Raw genomic sequence first — 23596 nt, 5'->3', positions numbered from 1 at the left:
CACAAATATTTTAAATTAGAAGGAGAGGCATGAAAGGTTGTATTACAGAAATTAAAAGATGAAAAGCAAAAGCAAAGACAATTCTTTGAAGCAGTAATAAGAACTGGGAATACTGACACTGAAGCAACTTATAAAGTAGTTTATATACTCAGGAAAAAAAGCAAGCCATTCAGTAATGTAGAAATTGTAAAAGAATGCATTGTCGAAGTTGTAGGATGCTTAGACCCCAATAACGTTTTAAAGTACAAACCATAACTGATTGGCAGCGTGGATCAGCCTTCAACTTAACAGAACAACTTCATGCAGTATTTCAAAAGGAAAATATGTATTATTCAATTGCTTTGGATGAATCAACTGCTACTACTCACGCAGCAAAGGTTTTATACCTCATTTGGGTCATAACAGGATTTTCTTTGCTATGAAGTTACTTAGGAACAGAATACGAGGAATAGATATCTTCAACAACTTCCAAAATAAATGTTGTGAGATTGGGCTGAACTGATTAATTTAGTGAATGTATGTAAAGATGAGTGCACCTTCCATGACAGGAAAACATGAAGGATTTATTGCACAGATGAAAAAAGTATTAACAGATCCAGATGCTCTCATTTCTTTTCATTGTATCTTGCGTCAACAAAATCTCTGTGCTAAAGCTACTACGTTAAGTGACGCTTTGCAACAGTGTAGATTTACCATATCATCCAAAAGTGCGTTGGCTTTTGTAGGGACAGGTATTAGCCAAATCTTTATCTCTGCAAGAGCAGATAGTTACATTTTATGAAGAACAGAACCAGCAATGTGAATTTTTGAAAGATTTCTACAGGAATGCTGCACATCTTTGTGATATGTCAAATCAAAATGACTTGAATTTTTTATGCAAGGTAAAACTAAATCTATATATGATATGTGGCAAAAAAATCCAAGCATTTTGAAAAAAAAGCTATCTAAAGGAAATTTCAGATGAACATTTTCCCCAGTTAGCAAAGGTCATTGATGAGCAGGATGATATATGCAAATCATTTGAAGAATATGCAGCTATTATAGAGCGAATACATATAAGAGAACACAATGAAAAGTTCATTGACTTTGAGATTCATGACATCACACTCAAATTAGCATTTCAGCCTCACCTAGTTAATATCACTAGAGGATGAACTGAAACTTCAGACCTCCATGCTGCAACCAAATATTCAAATGCTTTCCAACAAAAAGCAAACACAACAAAGTCATTAAAAGGTTAGTTAACTTTAAAATTAACAAATGGTTTTCATTTTATTGAAATTAATAAGTATATAGTAGTTAGATTTTTACAAAATAATGTATATTTGTAAGTATATCTAACTGAAGTTTCTTGAATGCAGCCTTATTTAATTACAGCTAAATATTAATGTGGTCTTCCAACATGAAATGGTTCCCCACTCCTGGTATATATGGTCTGTAATTTGTTTTTTTCTTTGCCTTACATGCCCCTGGTTTAAATATCAGTACCAAATCTGTCTCATAGAAGGAGTGTTATAAGATTCCTTCCTTTTCTATATTTGCAAATAATGTATGCAATATTGAGATTAATTGTTCTTTGAATGTTTGACAGGTTGCATATGTAAATCCACTTAGTCCTATGTTTTATTTCTTTGAAAGTTCTCTTTGTCTTTTCTGTTTCGTTTTTCTGAGTGTGGGTTATTTACATTATCTATTTCTTGTTCTGTTAATCTTTTCTTGTTTATCACCTGCATTGTTGGTCTCTGGCCAGCTTTGAGGGGAAATTGCAGACTACATTTAGACAAATATAGTAGCAAAGACATATTAGAATCACAGAAAATTATATCTAACTTTTATGTAGTAATTCAAGATTTAAAAATGATTTTACATGTATTTTTTATTGTATTTATTATTTACATATATGTTCCATTTGATCAGAGCAGAAGGCACTTTAGAGAATCATCGACTCTAACTTCTTCATTTTATAGATGAGGTTGGCTGGTTGTTGTCCTTCCTTCTCAAAGAGGACCAAAATCACATCCGCTATGCTGGAGTCAAGTTTCAGTGTGTCTGACTGTTGGCTGATCACACCAATACAAGCTCAGAATGTTCTACCACAGGTCAGGCACAAATAGTCCATGTGGACATTTGGGGTGGATTCTCTAAATCTGCACATTTTGTATTTCATTTGAGCTGTTTCCATTCTGCTTTGCTCATAGAGCACAACCCCTTCTCTGATGTGGGCACGCCATGCTGAGCAGTCCTGTGCCAGTGTCTCCCATGTCACACAATCAATTCCAAAGTTCTTAAGAGAGACTTTGAGAGTGTCCTTGTATTGCTTCTTTTGACCACCATGTGAATGCTTGCCCTATGTGAATTCTCCATAAAATAGTCTTTTTGGCAAGCATATATTGCATTTGAACAACATGACCAGCCCTTCAGAGATGCACTCTTTGAAGTATGGTTTGAATGCTTAGCAATTTAGTTCAAGAAAGGACCTCAGTGTATGGTATCTTACCCTGCTGGATGATCTTCAGAATCTTCCCAATACAATTCAAATGGAAGTAATTCAGTTTCCTGACATGGCACTGGTATACTGTCCAGGTTTCACAGGCATACAACAATGAGGTCAGTACAACGGCCCTGTAGACCTTCAGTTTGGTAGTCTGTCTAATACCTCTTCTCTCCCATATTTTCCTTTGGGGCCTCCCAAACACTGAAGTAGCTCTGGCAATGCGTGGGTCAACTTTATTATCAATGTGTACTTCCCTAGAAAGTACTCTACCAAGGTAAGTGAACTTACCCACAGCATTCAAAACTTTTCCATTTTCTCTAACTGGTGGTTCTATATATGGATGGTGTGGTGGTGTGTGGGACAGCTATCCTTATTTCCAATAAATTCAGAGGCTTCTCCAGATAGAAGGCAGAAAGGAATTTTTATTACGATCTCCTGAGAAAGGGCGACCCGCACTGAAAAACCTCTCAGTGTCAGGGCACACTGAACATAGATACAGCAGGTTTTTATAAGGCCCTCCCCAACAGTTCATCTCCCCACCCCCCAAGCCTTGAAGGTAAATCTTCCCAGAGACAGTGACAAACAAACAGATGTGGTTATCTTGAAATGTTCAAATTCTGCAAATCCCTGCAAAATTCCTGTTCCCCCCCCCAGGGTCCCCTGCAGACTCGATACAACCATTTGTTCACACAGTTGGGCAAAAGGCCTGTATTTTGAGTTTAGATTTCATGAGGGGTTTTTACCACATTCCGTTCAGTGGTGACCGATAGAGCACCTGTGTTTTCTTGGTGTTAATTGTTAGGCCAAAATTAGCACAAGCAGCAGAGAATATGTCAACACTTTTTTGCATCTCAGCTTCAGAGATAGCACTGAGTGTACAATCATCTGCAAACAGAAAGTCGTGCACCAACACTCCTTCAACTTTGGTCTTGGCTTGTAGCCTTTTCAGGTTGAAGAATTTACCATCAGTGCAGTAGCTGATCTTGAGGAGCAAGTCCCAAAAAGTTAAGAAATTTGCCTGAGCAAGCCAAGACTAGGACTCAGGTTTCCTGACTTTTGTTCTAATCTGTTTTCCACTATACCAGGCTTTCACGATTGCTATTATTGATATTAACAAGAACAACAATAATGACTCCCCACCTCCCCTCTTACCCCAAAGCGCAACCCCCCCATCCATATTCTGAGGTTAAAACAATGGTGAAGAAAGGGAATGCCAGCAAGAGCCTTGATATGCACTAATGACTCAATTCAAGATTGAGTTATTATGGTTCAGTCATGTCCAACTCTTTGTGATCCTGTAGACCTTAGTATGCCAATACTGTCCATTGGGTTTTCTAGCACTGGAGTGGCTTGCCATTTTCTTCTCCAGTGGATTAAGGCAAACAGAGGTTAAATGACTTGCCGAAGGTCACACAGCTAGTAAGTGTCTGAGGCTGAATTTGAACTCAGGTCTTCCTGACTGGATAGTCAATGGATAGAGCCCAGTGCTCTATTTACTGAGCCACCTAGCTGCCTCCTGTAAAGATCAAGTAGGAACTAGGAAAAACTGGAGTGGACTCTGAGTTAGCAACTTAGCGAGGCTAATAAGGTCACTACTATGAATCTGAGAAATAGATGAGACTGTATAGGACTGACCCCACTTGAAACAGTTATGATGATCAATGAGCTTAACATAGATGATAGCAGAATGAGTAGGACTTTTTGTGTTGTAGAACCACAACAAGGCAAGATTCATTGGAACAAATCAGAAATACCAAGCAGTACTGATTAGTAAAGTGGGCACCTCATAAGTATAAATGAAATAGACTAAAGACATGAATACTTTTGTTGTGAGCCAGTATTATCATGATAAAAATGGAAAATGATCTCACCAGTTATAGTCAAAGTCTTCATGCTGCTTTTTGTCAATGACACCTTTAGCTCCAAGTCGTACAACTATTTAACTATATAACCAGAGCAATACAATCACCGAAAACAACAACAAACTTCATCCTTACAAGTAGGTTAGACAAAATAAGAGATGAAATAAAAATGTTACAAAAATCTGAAGAGAAGAAAGTTGAAGACCTTTAGATCACTGAAAACCTTTATTTAATGCGAATTCCAAAAATCATAACTAGTAGATGACAAAAAGAACTGACATCTCAAATGATTTTGAAAAAGAGATGGGCCTATTTAGACTGGAATTCTGAAAATCCCTTTTTTAGCTTAATAACATGAATCCAGCTAGTAGATCTAATATACCAAAACAGAATAATTTTAAAAATCTGCTGCTATAGTTATATTAATTTAGAATATGTTGTTTAGAATGAACAAATTCATTCTAATACCATTCATTCATGATATTAGAAAGCATAAAAATGTTTCAGGACCTTTCATACCACAGTACATGTTAAGGCTGTTGTCATTGTGAGAACCATAGGAGAAAAGCTTGAACTATCATGGGATATCCCAAAGGAGAGGTATGAAATACCACCATATGGAAGAGACTTGATAAAGCTATTGAAAATGTATCAAAGAATGAGGAGATTATGTCAATTTTTTTTTGGTACATTCAGTAGAACACATGAACAACAAATTGACCAATTAAAAATAACAAAAGAGAAATATGCAGAAAGGAACCTGGAAAACAAAAGCATATCAGAAATTCTAGATTCCCTTAATCAACAATTGAAAGCAAAAATTAAAAGGTTAATACAATATTAAGAGTCAAAGCAGCATATAAAGAACAAAATTAATAATTTGATATTAATGAAAACTTTATTACAAAGACTTGAGAATTAAAGGAGAGAGAACTCTAAAGGAGGATGTGTGGAAGAGATATTAATTGTTCTTTAAGTATTTGATAGAATGCAGCTATAAATCCTTTTGGACCAGGATTGTTTTTAGTTACTTTCACTTCACAGTGACTTCTCCTCCCCCCTGAATTGAACCTTCTCATGTAACAAATAGCAGTTAGACAAATATTGGCCAAAAATGTATGCCTTATTTCATGCTTAGAGTCCATCATCTCTCTGTTTCCTTCCAACAAAATGTAGCTTCCTCTAAGGCAGAAAAGGTTGCATCTTTGCCTTTATATCCCCACAGCCTAGCACGGTACTTTACATATATTAATTATTTACTATATTTTTTGTTGAAATTAAATGAAGGTGCAGGACAAAATATAGTTCAGTACATAAATTCATACTTTGAATGCTATATAAATGTAAGATATTGTTTTTACTGCTCTGTGAAGAATCTTCATTCTCACATGATCTGAAACTCTCTACTTTAGACCCAATCACCCTTAAACATATCAACATTGAATTTTATTACTTCCACCTTCAGGTTATGCATGTGAGGTAGACATAAGTGGTGGTTGGTATTCCAGGAGACCTGTGAATTTTATTAGGACAGTCTGGGACTTGGGAATTTAGTTTGTGGTTTTGAGGGAGTGAAAGAAGGTAGAAAAATTGTTTTAGGAAACCAAGTGTGACGGATTGATGTTTAGAAATCTATGAAGAGATTGTAATGATGTTTGAGATTTGGGGCTGGTATTGGATAGATTAAAGAGTGTGGAATGTAGAATTGGAGTTGAATGATTCTGGGGGGGAAAAAGAACACTAATGTTTGGTAGCCAAAGATTTTATGGGCAATGGAAAATACAGGGGATTTGGGTGAAGTAGAAATGACCTCTGGTATTTAAAATATAGCTTGGTGGTCCTGGCTAAATGAAGACACAGAAGATATTTAATATAACAAATAATCTATCAGCAAGTATTTATTAAGTATCTGCCTTTGGGCTAGGTAGTGCTAGGCAGTGGAGATAAAAAGATGAAATAGTCCCTGTTCTCAAGGAACTGGATTCTATTGGAGGAGACAACACTGAAATATGTAAGTATATACAAAATACAAAAAAGGTTATTTGGAGGGAGTACTAGCAACTGAGAGGAGGAAAGGATCAAGAAAAACTTTGTATAGAACAGCTCAGCCTTTTTTTTGTATTTAAATGCACTTCTCAGATAGTCTGGTGAATGTAATTTTTAAATACCTAAAATAAAATACACAGGATTACAAAGGTAAGCAAAAGGTAGTGCAAATAAAGATATAATTTTCCCTCCAAGTTCATTGACCTCCTGAAATCTGTCCATGGACTTTTGGTCTGTGGACTCCAGGTAAAGAGCCCTTGATATAGAGAGAGTAGAACTTGAGCTGAGTTTGGAAGGAAACAAGGATCTTATAGATGCAAGGAAGGTATGTGTGACAACACGAATTCCAATTTGGCTAGATTATAGTGTGTGGAAAGGAGAGTAATGTGCAATAAGGTGGAAAGATAGTCTGTAGCTTTAAATGTGAAGCAATGGAGCTTATATTTGATCTTAGAAGCAATAGGAGTCCAAATAGAAACTCCAAGAAATTATGGGTTCATATATTCATTAATTAATTTTTTTCCCTTGCTCACTGGGAAGGTAGAACATTAAAGCCCACTAATTTGAAAACCTTCCTCTCTCCCCTAAATACTGTGTTCTCTTGCTTACTATTTATTACTATTCTGTTGCAAGTCTTTGTAGTTCCCTTTCTTTTTATACTCCCAACTCCTTTGGTTTTTCTTGTTAGAAGCTGTATTTTCAAAATCAGTTCAGTAGCCTGCCTATTTCAAAAACTCATTTCATTTCACTCGTCATTTATTAATGGAACTATTTTCTTTTTAGTGTTTCTGATCCCCTAGATATAAATGAGAAAATGTTTCAGAATTCCTGTGGGTATTATTACTTCACCAGGTCTTTATACAGCCCTTTTTACCCTTTTTACCACCGCATTGGAATTCTTCTTGCTTTTCTATTTCTAGCACAGTCCTTCCCCCCCCCCTTCTAATTCTCTGAAAAATCCCTTGTCAAGCTATTCTGGTTGCTTTTTTTTCCCCTGGCAGATGAATTATACTCTGTTGCTACTTAACTCTAAGGTGTTTGAGGATAATCTAATCTTGCTCTATTTATCAACCCACACATTCCTATAGCTTAGATCACAGAAAAGCTCAGCTACATTTGTGAGTCTGATATTTTCCCTCTGTTTATAATTTTTTAGATTTAGTAATTGTGGGGGGTATGCTTGCTTAGCCATGCACAATATTTTGCTTTTGGTTTCCAGTGTTCTCCTAGTATCACAGAATGACAGACAAAAAATGGGGGAAAAGTCCTTTAATATTACCTAGAGAGTAGTGACTTAGTAGAAAGAGCCTCTTTGGGCCAAAGTGTTATACACACACACACACACACACACACACACACACACACACACACACAGATTTCATTAAGTATTTCCCAAATAGTTGTAAAAATTTTTAAATTCATTTTTAATATTTTGATTTCCAAATTCTCTCTTTGTCTTCTGCCCCTCCCCCTTCCTTGAAAAGGCAAGCAATTTGATATGGATTATACACGTGAAGTCATGCAAAACACATTTCCATATTAGCCATCTTGCAAAAGTAATACAGAACAAGGGGAGAAAACCCAGGAAAAATAAAGAAAGCTTAAAAAGTTTACTTCAATCTGCATTTGGAGTTCATCAGTTCATAATCAGCATATGTGGATAGCATTTTTCATCATAGGTCCTTTGGAATTGCTTTGGGTCATTCTCTTGATCAGAATAGCTAAGTCTTTCACAGTTGATCATTCTTACAATACTGTCGTCACTGTGTACAATGTTGTCCTGGTTCTGCTCATTTCACTTTGTGTGAGTTCATATAAATCTTTATTTTTCTGAAACCATCCTGCTTCATCATTCCTTATGGCTCAATAGTATTCCACACAATCATGCACCACAGCTTGTTTAGCTATTCCCCAGCTGATGAGCATCCCCTAAGTTTCTAATTCTTTGCCACCACAAAAAGAGCTGCTATGAATATGTTTGTACAGATAGGTCCCTTTCCCTTTTATTTGATCTTTTTGGGATACAGACTTAGTAGTAGTATTGTTGGGTCAAAGGGTATGCATAATTGTATAGCCTTTTGGGCATAGTTTCAAACTGTTCTCCGGAAAGGTTGGATTAGTTTACAACTCCATCAGCAGTGAATTAGTTTCCCAACTTTTTCACATCCCCTCTAGCATTTGTCATTTTCCTATTGTATCACATTAGCCAATCTGATATGGGTGAGATGGCCTCTCACAATTGTTTTAATTAATTTAATTTAAAACTAATTAGTAATGATTTAAAACATTTTTATGTACCTATTAATAATTTGATTTCTTCTTCTGAAAACTACCCACATAACCATTTATCAACTATCAAATGCCTCTTATTTTTATAAATTAAATTCAGTTTTCTATATATATATATAGAGAGAGAGAGAAATGAGACCTTTATCAGTGAAACTTGCTGCAAAATTTCCCCCCAATTTCCTGTTTTCCTTCTCATTTTAGTTGTATTAGTTTTCTTTGTGCAAAAGCATTTTAATTTCATGTAATCAAAATTATGCATTTTGCTTCCCTTGAAGTAGGTCCTCTCTGTCCCTTGTTTTGTCATAAATTCTTCCCTTATCCATAGATCTAACAGATACATTTTCCCATGCTCCCCTAATTTACTTGTGATACCCTTTATGTCTAAATCATTTATCCATTTGACCTTATCCTAGTGTATGGTGTGAGGTGTAGGTCTGTGCCTAGTTTCTGCCAAACTTGTAGTTTTGCCAGCAATTTCTGTCAAATGGTGAGTTCTTACCCCTAAAGCTCAGATCTTTGGGTTTATCAAGCATTAGATTACTATGGTCATTTACTGTCATATATTGTGTACCTAGTCTATTCCACTGATCCACCACTTTATTTCTTAGTACCAGATTATTTTCATGATCACTACTTTGTAATGTTGTTTGAGATCTAGTACTGCTAGGCCTACCTTCCTTCACATTTTTTTTTATTCATTCCCTTGATATTCTTGACCATTTGTTCTTCCAGTTTTTGGTAGTTTGATTGGTATAGCACTGAATAAGTAAATTAACATAGGTAGAATTGTCATTTTATTATATTGGCCCCACCTACTCATGAGCAGTTATTACTTCTTCACTTTTTTAGACCTGTCTTTATTTGTGTGAACAGGGTTTTGCAATTGTGTTCATATAGTCCCTGGGTGTGTCTTGGCAGGTAAACTCCCAAGTATTTTATATTGTCTGCAGTTATTTTAAATGGAATTTCTCGTATCTCTTCCTGCTAAGTCCAAAGTTTTAACATAAAAAAAAATCACAGTCACAATTCAAAAATTGGAAGGGACCTCAGTGACCATCTCATCCAATATATACACAAAAGGAATACCCACAACAGACAAGTTGTTTTCCCAGTTCTTCTTGAAGACTTCCAAGGAAGGGAAGCGTACTACCTCTTGAGGCCATCTGTTCCACTTTAGAACAGCTCTAATCGTTAAGATTTTTCCTGCTATCAAGCCTACATTTGCCTCTTCACAACTTCTACCTATCTCTCCCGTTTCTACACCCTGAAGCTCAACAGGACAAGTGTAATTCCTAGTCCTTGAATACTGGAAGGCAGCTATCAGGTACCCTTTGAGTTTTATTTTCTATGGATAGAAAATTTTAGGTTCTTTCAACTGATCCTTATATTTCTTAGAATCAAGGCCTGTGACCATTCTTAGACACTATTAGTATTCTTCCTAAACTGTGGTTTCTAGTACTGAACATGATAATTTAAATGGGGTACAATAAGGGCATAGTATAGTAGATACAACTTCTATCTATCCATGCCTCCCTAACTTTATATTTCTGAAGTGGGTTTTTTTTTCTATCTAAATGCAAGACTTTATAGTTATCAATATTGATTCTGATTAGACTCAACCCAGTGCTGAAATCTGTCAGGATCCTTTTGGACCCTGATTGCTATCCAGCTTATTAGCTATCCCTCCTAGCTTTGTGCCATCTGCATACTATCTATGCCTTTATCCAAGTCAATGATAAAAATGTTAACACAAATCCCAACACAGATCCTGGGTTACTCCTCTAGAGACCTTTTGCCACGTTGACATTGAACTATTAGCAGCCACTTTGAATCCAGCCACCAGATTATTTCTGAATACACCTGATTGTATTATCATCTAATCCAGTGGTTCTCAAAGTGTGGTCCAGGAACCTCTGGAGGTTCCCTCTGTAAGGTCAAAACCATTTTCATGATTCAAAGATGTTCTAATTTCTAATATGATAAACACTGATAGATATAAACTACATAAATTGAAGTTCTTTTGGAGGGTGTTCCTTAATTTTTAGAGTATAAAGAGGACCTAAAACCAAAAAAAGTTTGAGAACCACTGATCTGATCCATAACTCTCCTTCTCCGCAAGAATAGTATGGGACACTTCATCAAAAGCTTAGTTAGAATCTTGACAAACGACAGCATTCTCCTCATCTACAAGTTTAGCAATCCTGTCCAAAAAAAGTTTGACATGACATGTTCTTGATAAATCCATGGTGACTCTTTAAAATCATTACTTCCCTATCTAGATGTTTGACAACTGTCTTTTAAATGATCCATTCTAGAATTTTTCCAGGATCCTAAGTCAAGCAAATTGGCCTAGTTTGCAGACTCTCCTCAGGATTTGAACTCAGGTCTCCTATCAATAAATCCTAAAGTCTTTCTGCTATACCATGATGCCTTTCTATGGAAATGGTATTATGTGAACACACATATGAGCCTGTGTGTGTGTCTGTGTGTGTATACTGTCATAGGAATCACTGTAGACTACAACACATAGTTAAATCTGCAAAGAGTTATAATAGGCAGCCACCTACACCCTGTGATTTGAAGAATACAGAAAGATCTTCCTGCTCCCATAATCTTCTTTGCTTCTGGATAACAGGGACTAAAATTTCTACCAGTAGAGACTTTTGGTCCATATTACAAAAACTAGATAGCTTCAAAAGGCCATAGTTTAAATACATGTTATTAGAGAGCTTGTTAGCTCTTTCCTACTAGCACTGTCTTATTGATCATAAGGTTTACCGATTTTTCAGAAGGATGATTACAAATTACTGACGCTTTTTCTTCTGTTCAAATTGTGAGAAAGGAGGGTCCTGGCAGAGGTGTAATGGCAGGAGCACAGGGTAGGCAAGTGTCAGGGTCCTATGATATCTGACTGGAGTTCATGGCCTCTAACATGGAATCATTACAACCTAATCCTCTGACATTCCATTTGCCAAAGACTTTGGGTATTAGCCCATCTTTATAAACAGATAACTTTTGAACAATATAAAGGGAATGTAATAGTCCTGGATTGATAGTTACTCCTCTTTATTGGGCTATAAAGGTTTAATAAGTAGTTATGATGAAATTGGCTCTTGGGGATGTGGAGTGCTGGGTATGTTGAACTGAGTTTAAGTGAAGAGTTTAGGATTACACTTTAATTAGTGGTATGAATCAAAGAGAAAGAATGCGTGAAGAGTAAGAGGACTGTCAGAGCTGAAGAAAAGTAAATCAAGACGTATTTTTGAGTGGGGCTATATTTGGTTGTAGATTACTGGTGATTTGTGGGTAACACTGGATGTGATTTAGGGAGTTGGAGAAAGAAATAAGGTGGTACACTGAGGCAACTGCCCCCGACCTGTATCTAACCAATGAGATTGAGTATACATATCTGTAGGCAGTGATGCTACTAAACCTTGAAAGATGTCATCAAAAAGATGTCATCTCTGATAGGCATAGTTCTGAGTTCCTGGCAGTCTCTGTACAAGAAAAGAGGGTGCTAATGAGAGAGCTGTGGGTACAAAAGGACCCTGTGGTGAGTGTAAATTTGAGGGCTGTGAGAGTGGGAGTCTCTGGGTGAGACTGGGCAGGTTGCTGCATACCTGGCACACAAACATAGATATAGCAAAAGCCACAACACATTCCTATAATTGTACTGTTCTGCCACAGAAAGGTTTGCCTGGACCCTTTTTCTTTCTCATTTAAGGATGTTCAGCTCTATTAAATCAGTAAAATAGTTCAATTTTTATGCACAGCATATAAGTCCTACTTCTCCCACTATTTATATAGTGGCTGTAGGCAGTCCCAGCATAGAAGAGAGACTAATGCCTTTGTCAGGCTTTTGTCAAAAATGACTCTCTTTCTGTCCCCACAGCCCATCATCCCTGTTTTTCTGTTTATAGAACAATAAAGAGACCTCACCAAGGTGATCCACCTGTTAAAAATTATCCCCCAGTAACTTTCCACTAATTAGAGACTTATTTGATTAATGCCCACACCCAAACAAAGCTCCACTAAGTTATTCAGGTTTGGGAAGTTTGAAGAATAAACACAAAGTGACATCTGCCTTAAATTGACTGCTAAGTTCATTGAATGATAGCTTTGTCTCTAATAGCACAATGCTCATAAAAAAGGGATTAAAGACTTAAGAGCCATTTGCCTCACTGCCACTCAAAGTTCCTATTTTGGCCTGTTTCCGAGAAGTGAAGCCTTATAGTGTGTGTAACTAAATCTCAGGCAATCAGATAGGTCTAGGCAACTTACTGAGACTAGACAGAACCAAAACTGGTTACTTAGTGAAAGAAGTGAAGTGAAGCTGGCTCATGCCCAAAGGCACCAGTGTGAGGGAGAGAAATTCCTGAGCTTGCAAGGAATGCTAATTACATTAAAGTCAAGGAAGAGGAATACTCAGGTTGGTATAAACCCTTTGAGCGTGGGGGCTCTATTCTTTGCATCCACCCGTCATAGCCAATTGTTATACTGACTTTCCTTTCCATTCCATAGAAAGAGAAAAAGGACCAAGCCCAAGCAGCCTGAGGCACCCACTCATAACATGCACTGACTCACACTCCTTCAACTTTCACAAAGTCTCACGACCCTTTACTCACGCTTTCTGACTCATACTGCTAATCACTCTAAGCACAACACTAACTTTCCATCCACACTCTGTTCTGAGCACCAAAGACTCTAAACCCCCCAGAATCAATTTTACCAGAACTGCCTATTTCACTTTTATATGTAGCCCAGGGAGAGACGGTAACTACCAATTTAGGTAGACACTACTGATGGACCATGAATTGACTCCAGAACTACATAGAAGGCATAGATTTAACTAGGAACTTTCACTCCTAGGTGAAGAAGGAAAATAGGCACTCTCAGATTGTTTCAGGTAGGAAAGACCTTGGGAAGATGACACTGAGGAGAGGGAAGAAACTCACCCTTTGGGGCTTATCTGGTAGCTTCCAATTTAATATAATCCAATGAGCATTTATTAAATAATAAGTATACGCAAAGAAAGATGCTTAGGTTCTAGGAATGTAAAGACAATCATCATAATAAATAGTTCCTGCCCTTAAGGAGTTTATATTCTGCTGAGGTATACAACACATATACAGGTAAGTATATACATAGTAATTGAGGAAGGAGAGAGCACTGACAACTAGGGAGTTAGCACAGATGGCACTGAACTGAGGATTGAAGGAAACAAGTGATTCGGAGAAAGGGAAGTGAGGAGGAGGAGGGCATTTCAGACATGGAGGACAACCTGTGCAAAAGCGTGGAGGTGAGAGACAATAGCAGGTATGGGGAAGATCAAGTAGGCTGGTTTGGTTGGGGTAATAAAGGTGATAACGTGAAGTAACTGGAAAAGTAGGAGGGAGGCAGATTGTGAAGGGCTTTAAATACAAAAATGAGGAGTTTGCATTTTGTCTTATAGGGAAAATTGAACTAAGTAGGGAAAGAAAGAACAAAGAAGTAAGAGGGACTCAAGGGATTACAGAGATTCAAGGGATCAAATGGTTAAAAGGAGCTTTAAGAATCAGTAATCAAGGAGGAAAATACTACAGGGGCTAAATCTTCTAATAGGGGAGTTAAAAATGGGAATGGGGGAGGTGGCCAGGGAGAACTTTTGGAATAGCCTAGCCAAAAAAATAGTGTAAGCAACTAACCACAAGGACAAGCTACTGATCTTAAAAAAAAAAGAAAATTACAAAAGTAAATGCAAAAGAAATTTTTTCCTTATATGCCTAACAATGATACCTTTAAATGTGGATAGATTAAACAATGCAAAATTTTTAAAAAATAACCAAAAGAGAGTGGCAGAATGTTTTTTTAAAATTAATTTATTTTTAGTTTTCAACATTCACTTCCATAACCTTTTGAGTTTTAAATTTTCTCTCCCTCCCCAAAATGGCATGTAATCTGATATAGGCTCTACATATACATTCCTATTAAACATATTTTTCACATTAGTCATGTTGTAAAGAAGAATTAGACCAATAGGAGGAACCACAAGAAAGAAGAAACAAAACAAAACAGAAGAGAGAAAAAAAAAGAGCAAATAGCATGCTTTGATCTGCATTTCAACTCTATAGTTCTTTCTCTGGATGTGGATAGCATTTTCCATCATGAGACTTTCGGAGACATCTTAGATCCTTGCATTGCTGAGAAGAGCTAAGTCTATCAAAGTTAATCATCGCACAACGAGGCTATTGCTATGTACAACATCTCCTGGTTCTGCTCACTTCATTCAGCATCATTCCATGCAAGTCTTTCCAGGTTTTTCTGAAGTCCACTTGCTTATTATTTCTTATAGCACAATAGTATTCCATCACATTCATATACCACAACTTACCTAGCCATTTCCCAATTGATGGCCATTCCCTCAATTTCCAATTCTTTGCCACCACAAAAAGAGATGCTATAAATATTTTTGTACATGTACACGTGGTCCTTTTCCCATTTGTATGATCTGTTTGGGATACAGCCCAGAAGTGCTATTGCTGGGTCAAAGACTATGCACATTTTTATAGCCTTTTGGGCATAGTTCCAAATTGTCCTCCAGAACAATTAGATCAGTTCACAACTCTACTAGCAATGCATTAATGTTCCAATTTTTTTACATCTTCCCCAGCATTTACCATTTTCCTGTTTTGTCATGTCAGCCAATCTGATAGGTGTGATGTGGTACCTCAGAGCTGTTTTGGTTTGCATTTGTTTAATCGATAGTGATTTAGAGCATTTTTTCATATGACTATAGATAGGTTTAATTTCTTCATCTGAAAACTGCCTGTTCATATCTTTTGACCACTTATCAATTGGGGAATGACTTGTACAGAATGTTTTTTTTTAAAACCCACAATTTGCTGTATACCAGAAATACATTAAAAAAATTAAAGAATGAAAATGAGAATCTGGAACAAAATTTACTATGCATCTAGTGATTCCCAAAAAGCAAGGGTTGTATTCATATAATCATATAATACAAAAATAAAAATTCCTCAAGATCAACAGAGTTAAATAGTGAAACTGTGTGATGTTTAAAGGTACCAAGGCAATGAAACAATGTCAATAATAAATTAATATTAAATATATGTTCCAATTGAATAGCATTTAAATTCATAAAAGAAAGGTTAAGTAAATTGCAAAAAAAATTAAACCATACAGAACAACACAGTAATCATAAAAGATTTTAATGTTCCTTTCTCAGAGATTATTAATCTTGACAAAAAGATAAGCCAAAGGAAAATATATAACAAAACAACCTGTTGGAGAGATTGTATCTGAAAGATGTTGCATTTTCTGAATGGGAGTATTAAAAACCATACCTCTTTCTTAGCAACACATGGTACATTTACAAAAATAGACCATGTGGTAAGGTACAGAGAAATAAATGTAAAAAAGTGAAGGCAAAAACAAAACCTAAGCACTTCTTTTTTTTTTTTTGGTTAGGCAATGGGGTTAAGTAACTTGCCCAGGGTCACACAGTGTTATATGTCTGAGGCCGGATCTGAACTCAGGTCCTCCTGAATACAGGGCCGGTGCTCTATACACTGCACCACCTAGCTGCCCTTTAAGCACTTCTTTTACTGGCCATATAGCCCAATAAAATAATAATTAATACATGACCATAAGCAAATGATACAAATATAAATAGAAAAACAATAATGACATCATGAATAATGAATGGCTCAAAGAACACTCATAGAACAAAGTCATAGAAATAATCACAAAGTCGAAAAGAATGAGATGATAAGAAAGCATACCCACATTTATAATCTGTGGTTAAAGGAGTCATCAGGGGAAAATATCTCTGAAAAACTGCTTTAGCAAAACAGGAAAGGGGAGAATTAATGAATTGAGCATATGTTTTAAAAGTTAGGAAATCAACAAAATAAAATAAAAATAAGCAAAAAAACAGGGAATCTTGAAAATTAGGAGAGAAATAGATAAAATTAAAAAGCTATCAAAATGACAAAATTAAATCCAGTTCTTTAAAAAATTAGCTCTATTAATAAACATTTCGCTAATCTGATTTTTAAAAAAGAGGAATTTAAAATTGCCAAAATAAAAACCAAATGTCACACCAAAAAATAGTGAAGAAAAATGAAGTTCATAATTTATTACAGAAGCAAAGAAAGAGGTTTATATCTTCGCTCTTTTGACATGAGTAACTTCATCTTAGAAACTGTCATCCATTCCATTTAAAGAAGAATGCATGTTTCCCTTTGCCTTAGTTCTTTTGCTTAAGGCCTCCTCACTTCTGGTATCTAAGCTGATAAAAACAGACAATCCTAATTCTTTCTTTCAGTAATAAAGTTCTGCATCAAGGCTGAAATATGGATTAGCTGGTTTTAAAGATTAATGCTCATAGAAGGAAGCAATTGCTAGTGCAGAATATATGACAGTCTCTGTAGGTGTTGCTTTCTTAAAGGAGCTTCCCTCTGGTCATACGTGTGTCTGTGTCTTTTGTGTTCCTTTACTAAGATTTCTACTGTTCTGCTTATGAACAAGATATAGTTCATACACAACAGTTTATCATGAGATTTGGTCAGGGAAATCCAACACATACAAGTCTGGGAAAGGAGGACCGCAAAACCTTAGGGCACAATTTGAAGATGAGAGAACTTTTTACCATTTCTTTTGGAGCTTAGGAGGAAGCTTGCTCATAGATGCCCCTCCTCATGTTTGAGGTATCTGGATCTTTTTTTTCTACCTTAAGGTCAATAAAGAATCTTTATTTCTTATTTAATTTTAATTCAATTTCTTCCTTCCTCCCTTCTTCCTTCCTCCTTCCTTCCTTCCTTCCTTCCTTCCTTCCTTCCTTCCTTCCTTCCTTCCTTCCTTCCTTCCTTCCTTCCTTCCTTCCTTCTTTCCTTCCTTCCTTCCTTCCTTCCTTCCTTCTTTCTTTCTTTTGTTGACTGGCTGTTCTGTTCAATTTGGTACTTAAAGACTCTTGAAGAGCATTTCTTTTTGGTTTGGTTCTGTGGCAATAAGATTCCTAAGAGTAGATTCCTTTCCAATTGTGGTCTCTAATGTATAATTAATCTGTCAGATCTTTGCCTACCATTTCAGTAGGTCCAAGTTGTGAGTAGGGTTCACAGTCCTCTTTGATGAAGAGATTCTGTGGGCTAGGAAGGTCTTTAGTAATGATAATGATAAAATAGTGGACGGAGATTCATTGAGTTTCTCTTTGGTTAAGTGGATTATGGACTAAAAGGTCCCATTTTGGCAGAGAAGCCTTTCTTAGGGCTAAGAGGCTTATTTCAGCAGGCAACTCCCAAGCTTCACTTATGTAAAATAACTCTATGAGTTAACTGAAAGAGAAACCCCCACTTTGGTAGATGTGGGGTTTTTTTTTTTGGTGGAGGGTGAGGTGGGGGATCTTTCATAGGTAGCACTGTGGTGATTTTATTAGTGAACTTAAGGAAAAGAAAAACTAAAACTGTAATTGAAAGATGAAAGGGAGAAATTAGCTGCTCCTCTGAATTAACATGCAAACCTTTCTAACCTTTCAGAAGTAGCTAAACCTGAGGTAAGATATAATCTCCAGCTGTTTTTCTGGAGCAAGGAATAAGTGTTCAGCCAGCTTAAAAAGTATGAATTTTTGTGAGAGAAAGCCTAAACAATTATAACTAGCCCTGAGGAAAAAAACAAAACAAAACCCTGCCAGAGTTGTTACTGGAATACTGGAGATATCTAAAATCTGGCATGAATCTTAGGAGAAGAATATTTTCTGTGTGAATGATTTTGTGAGAGTAAAAGCATCTGTCTTGTCTTTCATCCATGTTTGTGTGTGATGTAATTAATCAGTTGGGGAGGGCAGCGAAGTGGCACAGTAGATAGAGAGCCAAGCCTGGAGTCAGGAAGTCTCATCTGATCCCGAGTTAAAATATCTGGCCTCAGACACTTATTAGCTGTGTGACCCTGGGTAAGTTGCTTAGCCCTGTTTGCCTCAGTTTCTTCATCTGTAAAATGTAAAATGAGCTGGAGAAGGAAACTGCAAACTACTTCAGTATCTTTGCCAAGAAAACTCCAAATGGGATCATGAAGAGTTAGATATGACTGAAATGACGGAACAACAATAAAAACTAATCAAACCAATGAGAATGATAAATAGCTTTTAACAGCTGTGGATAATTTTGGAAGGAGGAAATAAGCATTTATTAAGTACCTACTATGTGCTAAGTACTGTACTAAGCACTTTACAAATATCTCCTTTGATCTTCAAAACAAGTCTCTCCTTTTCCTCTGGTTATAATAGATGCTATCAATTTTTTAAATGACTTCTTGAAATTTGCTATCTAACGTCCTTGTTAGTTTGGTTATGACTTTCAGAAAGTCCAATGATTTTTAAGTCATTCTTCCATGACCCGTTTTCTAGGTCAATTGTTTACCAGAGTAGATACCTTACATGTTCTTTTTTTGGGAGGGGAAGGAAAGGGGGAGAGGTTGGGAGGGAAATGGGATGGAATAGTGATTTAAATGTGCCTGCTATGTGTCAAGCACCGTGCTAAGCATTTTTTAAAAAGTATTATCTTATTTGATCCTTATAACAACCCTGTGCCATCATTATCCCCATTTTACAGTTGAGGTAAATGAGGCAGACAGAGGTTAAATGACTTGCCCAGAACCAAAGTGTCTGAGACCAGATTTGAACTCAAGTTGTCCTGAACCTAGCTCCAGTGTTCTATCCTCTGAGCTACCTAGCTGCAAGGAACAATAATTTAATCTGTAGCAAGACTGAATTGACCTTTTGGGGTCACTCCATGGACCATGCTAGAGTTGTCCTTTCTGGTTTTAATCAACCTTTTGGAAACTTGGAATCTGCTTCCAGCCTCACGGTGATCCAGAACTAAAAGGACTTTGATTTTTTGATGCGTCTGTGAGTGATCCTTCCTCTCCACATTGCCCATGGCAGCTGCTCTTGGCTTCTATTCTTTCATGTAACAAGTAGCCTACTCGGAATCCAGATTTCCTGAGGAGGAGGAGGCATTGACTCTGCTCTTTCTTCCCAACTCCACTGCCACTCCCCTGAGGAGCATGTACTCAGGTAGGTAAGCTAGTGCTTGGACCCATGAGAGTATTTTCCACTTTATAGTTCCTTTCCTGAAAAGGTAAGTGGATACTGTTCTCAAGGAGGACATTTCTAGTGTTAGAGATGACCTTTTTGAGTTCAAGAAGTGTAGCAGTTCTGAGATTTACTGAGTTGAAACTAACTAGTGGCTTGGGGAGGAGTTCATGGTAACCATTCCAGCACATTTGCAGAAGACAACTCCCAAATAGCTGGCTGAAGCCAGGCTGTTTTACAAGGAGACATATATTAAAAGTTGTTTGGACAAGCTGACCTTAGGTGAAATGTAAAATGGCTAATTAGAAATTCTAAAACTAGTTTTATCTTCTGATAAAGTTCAAATATCAGCTTGACAGGAAATTATAATAGTGATTATTAAATTATTGAATACTGTTCTTCAAGCTTATACTTCCATGAATGCATGCTTGTGATCCTTATGATTTAGCATTTCTTTTGTGCATAGGAATATATTCTCTGACCCTTGCTTGATTCAAATCCTACACTGAGCACCTTTTTACCTTCTCATTTTTATTTCAAACTATATTTGAAAGTCATAGATATAAGTAAGGTCTCAGGGTTGCAAGAGTGGGGATTTAAGTGAGCCAAAGTGGGATAAAAAGGAGCCCTCTCTTCCCATTAGAAGCCAGGCTCTAATGGAATTGGGATGGAACCTGGTCCAACCTATATGCCTGGGTATGGAAGATGGACTGGTATAATACTCCAGCACCTACAGCAATGCTCCTCTTCAAGTTAGATCAGTAAGAACTATTCACATTCAATCTTGAGGGTTAATGGGATGTCCATCCTCTCTGAGCAGGCTACTTTGGAATGAGGGTTGGTAGGAAGAAATAAAGAAAAAAATATTTTCTCTTTCTGGGATTTATCATATAAAATAATCATTGGAATTGATTTTTTAAAACATAGGAACTCTGAAATTCACTTGATTGGGAGTAGAGCCCTATCTGGACAGAAATCGTTTTCCTTTTAGTATGATAAGCCATGATGAAAAGCAGAGATAAAGAAAGATAACTGCACTGTGGAATGCATGGAAGGCTCTCTTTCTGTCTGTTTATCTGTCTCTCTCTTTCTCTCTTCTTCTGTTCTTATGGGATTTGTTGTTTCTTTTTTCTTTTTTTTTTTTTTGCTAGGCAATGGGGTTAAGTGACTTGCCCAGGGTCATATGGCTAGTAAGTGTTAATGTGTCTGAGGTGGGATTTGAACTCAGGTATTCCTGAATTCAGGGCCAGTGCTCTATCCACTGCACCTGGGATTTGTTGTTTTAAAAACAGATATTGCTAATCTTGTAACCACAACAAATTATAACATAATCTTAAATGTTATGGTTTGAAATGACTAGGTTATAATTTTAAATTGAAAGGCAAAAAGCCTTGAGAAGAAATGCTTGAGTCTATGTATTCTCATTATGGGATTAAAAGAAAATCACATGCCTAAGTTTGAAATATGATGTCTTCTCTAAAAATAATTTTATAAATATTTGGAACCCTAGTATGCCATGAGTTTATATAGTTCTGTTAAGCAGTGAGAGAAAAAAATACACTTAAAGGTCAGATAATTTATCAAACATGACTGTGTCTGAAGAAATACCTATGAAAGTTTTCTCTGAGAAACCACCCCCTCCCCACAACGATTTATCAACCTGTATTAGAAGATGTATGAACACAAGAAAGCTTTTATGAATTTTAACCTAAGCATAGACCATGACAATTAGAAAATTTGCTTAAAGTTTCAGATTTATATATTATAGTATCAAAAGCTTTTAGTTCTCTAAGTTTTTGCATTTAAATATGAGTCTGTTTGAGTGATTTCCCACTGTATACTGAGGCTCCTATGTCAGAAGCACCAGTTGGGACGTGAGGGATTACTGGTTTCTTAGAGCCTTACTTGAAAACAGTACAGATCTCAAGGATTGTCAGTGTTTGGAATATAATGAAATTGTAATAATGTTATTTATTTATACAATATTTAAATGATTTATTAGGTGAATTATCTGTTACTAATTATGCTGATTATTGGCACACTTTTGGAATTGTGTACGATTATGCATAGTTGTGGGAACAAAAAGGCTATCTCTTGTCAAGAGAAGCCCAAATTCAGAATAATTCTTATGTAGCTTCAATATTAATTGCTTTATTCTGAAGCTGTTTTACCTTAAATTATCCCCATTGTAAAGAGTTTTATTTAGTTGTGATAGAACCAAATATTCAGAAATATTTAAGACAAAAACTCAATTATATGACCACCAGGCTATGTGTCGATTATTTAGAGTTTAAAATTTAGGGATTGAACTATAATATGAAAAATATATTGAACTCTAATTAGCATTATGATATCAAACTGTGAACTCAATCTGCTATCTAAATTTAAGAATAGAACTGTGAGAAACAAATTGTCCTTTGCAACTAAGTATATCCATTCAGTGAAACTAAATGGCTTCTGGATGATATCAACCAATCAACCAAAAAAACCCCAACCAACTTGCATTTATTTCGTGCCTACTATGTGCCAGACATTGGCACATATAGTTAACACTGAAACCTACAATGGTAAATTTTGACTGCATTTTTATTCTTTCCTGCCAAGCCTAAATGAGGTTGAATAAAGATAACTTTATCTTATATTTGGGATTGTGATTGTGAGACAGAAGATGAAAAAGCTCTTTTTCCTGAGCTTTGCTCTTACTCTAGAGGAGTTAGGGTTAGAGACTTCCTATTGCATATCTCAAAACAGATGTCCCATAGACAGACGAAACTCAAAATTTCTAAAGGAGAACTCATTATCTTTCCCCCAAACCGCTCATCTCTCCCTTTTCCAAACTCCCTATTTCAACTGAGGGCACTTCTATCCATCCAGGTTTGTAACCTCAGTGTTATCTTTGGCTCCTCACTCTCCTTCACCCTACTTTTCCAATTAGTTGTCAAATTTAAATTTCAACAATATCTCTTGTATCCATCCCCTTTTCTCTGTTCACACAATCAATGCTCTAGTTTGAGTCCTCATAACTCTCTTACCTGAACTATTACAAAAACTTCCTAATCGGTCACTGTATGCCAAGTCTCTCCCTTTTTCAATTCATCCTCTATACAGCTGTCAAAGTGATTTTTCTGAAGTGCAGGTCTGATTATGTTACCTCCTCTACTTAGCAAATTTCAATGGGTCCCTATTGCCTCTAGGATCAAATATATGTCTCTGTTAAGCTTTCAAAGCCCTTCGCATCTTTGCCCCAACCTACCTTTCCGACCATATTTTATGTTACTTCCCTTCCCACATTACACAGTCTCGTTGAATTGGCATTCTTGCTGTTCCTCACATATGACACTACTCAATGTCCTCTTACTTTGGCTTTGAACTGCTACATTCCATGCCTGGAATGCATTTCTACTTCATTTTCATCTCTGAGAATTCCTGGTTTCCTTAAAAACTCTGCTCAAATATAATCTTCTGTAGAAGGGGTTGTATATTAAGGGTGCTTAACCTGGGGTTTAAGGTCCCCCACAGATAGATTTCAGGGAATCCTCGTACTTGAATGAAATAAAACTGACATCGTTATTTATACTAACCTCTAATTGAAATTTAGCATTTCTTTCAAATATTTAATGATTTGGAACAATTTTTTTTCCTCGTAGTTATAGATAGCTTGGATTTCTTCCATTGAGAACTGCCTCTTCATATCCTTTGACCATTTATCAATTGGTAAATGGCTTTCATTTGTATAATTTTGAATCAGTTTATTATATATCTTGGAAATAAGACCTTTATCAGAGAAACCCCTTCAGTTATGTAAAGACATCATCCTCA

At 36.4% G+C, this 23596-nt stretch overlaps 1 long non-coding RNA gene across 1 annotated transcript in view; it reads left to right on the top strand.

Annotated features, from left to right (window-relative positions):
* The first annotated feature begins 1971 nt into the window (after positions 1–1971).
* The window catches only part of LOC144456363 (uncharacterized), a 45443-nt gene continuing 23818 nt past the window's right edge, over positions 1972–23596 (top strand). The window contains exon 1 of the long non-coding RNA XR_013485463.1: positions 1972–2099. This is a non-coding gene — a long non-coding RNA (uncharacterized LOC144456363). The remainder of the gene's footprint in view (positions 2100–23596) is intronic.

This window comes from Phascolarctos cinereus, unplaced genomic scaffold (genome assembly GCF_003287225.1).
Source record: "Phascolarctos cinereus isolate Bilbo 61053 unplaced genomic scaffold, phaCin_HiC Scaffold_3;HRSCAF=262, whole genome shotgun sequence".
NCBI classification, from domain to species: Eukaryota; Metazoa; Chordata; class Mammalia; order Diprotodontia; family Phascolarctidae; genus Phascolarctos; species Phascolarctos cinereus.
Note: the sequence above shows the minus strand (reverse complement) of the source record. Positions and strands in the feature narration are given on the sequence as shown.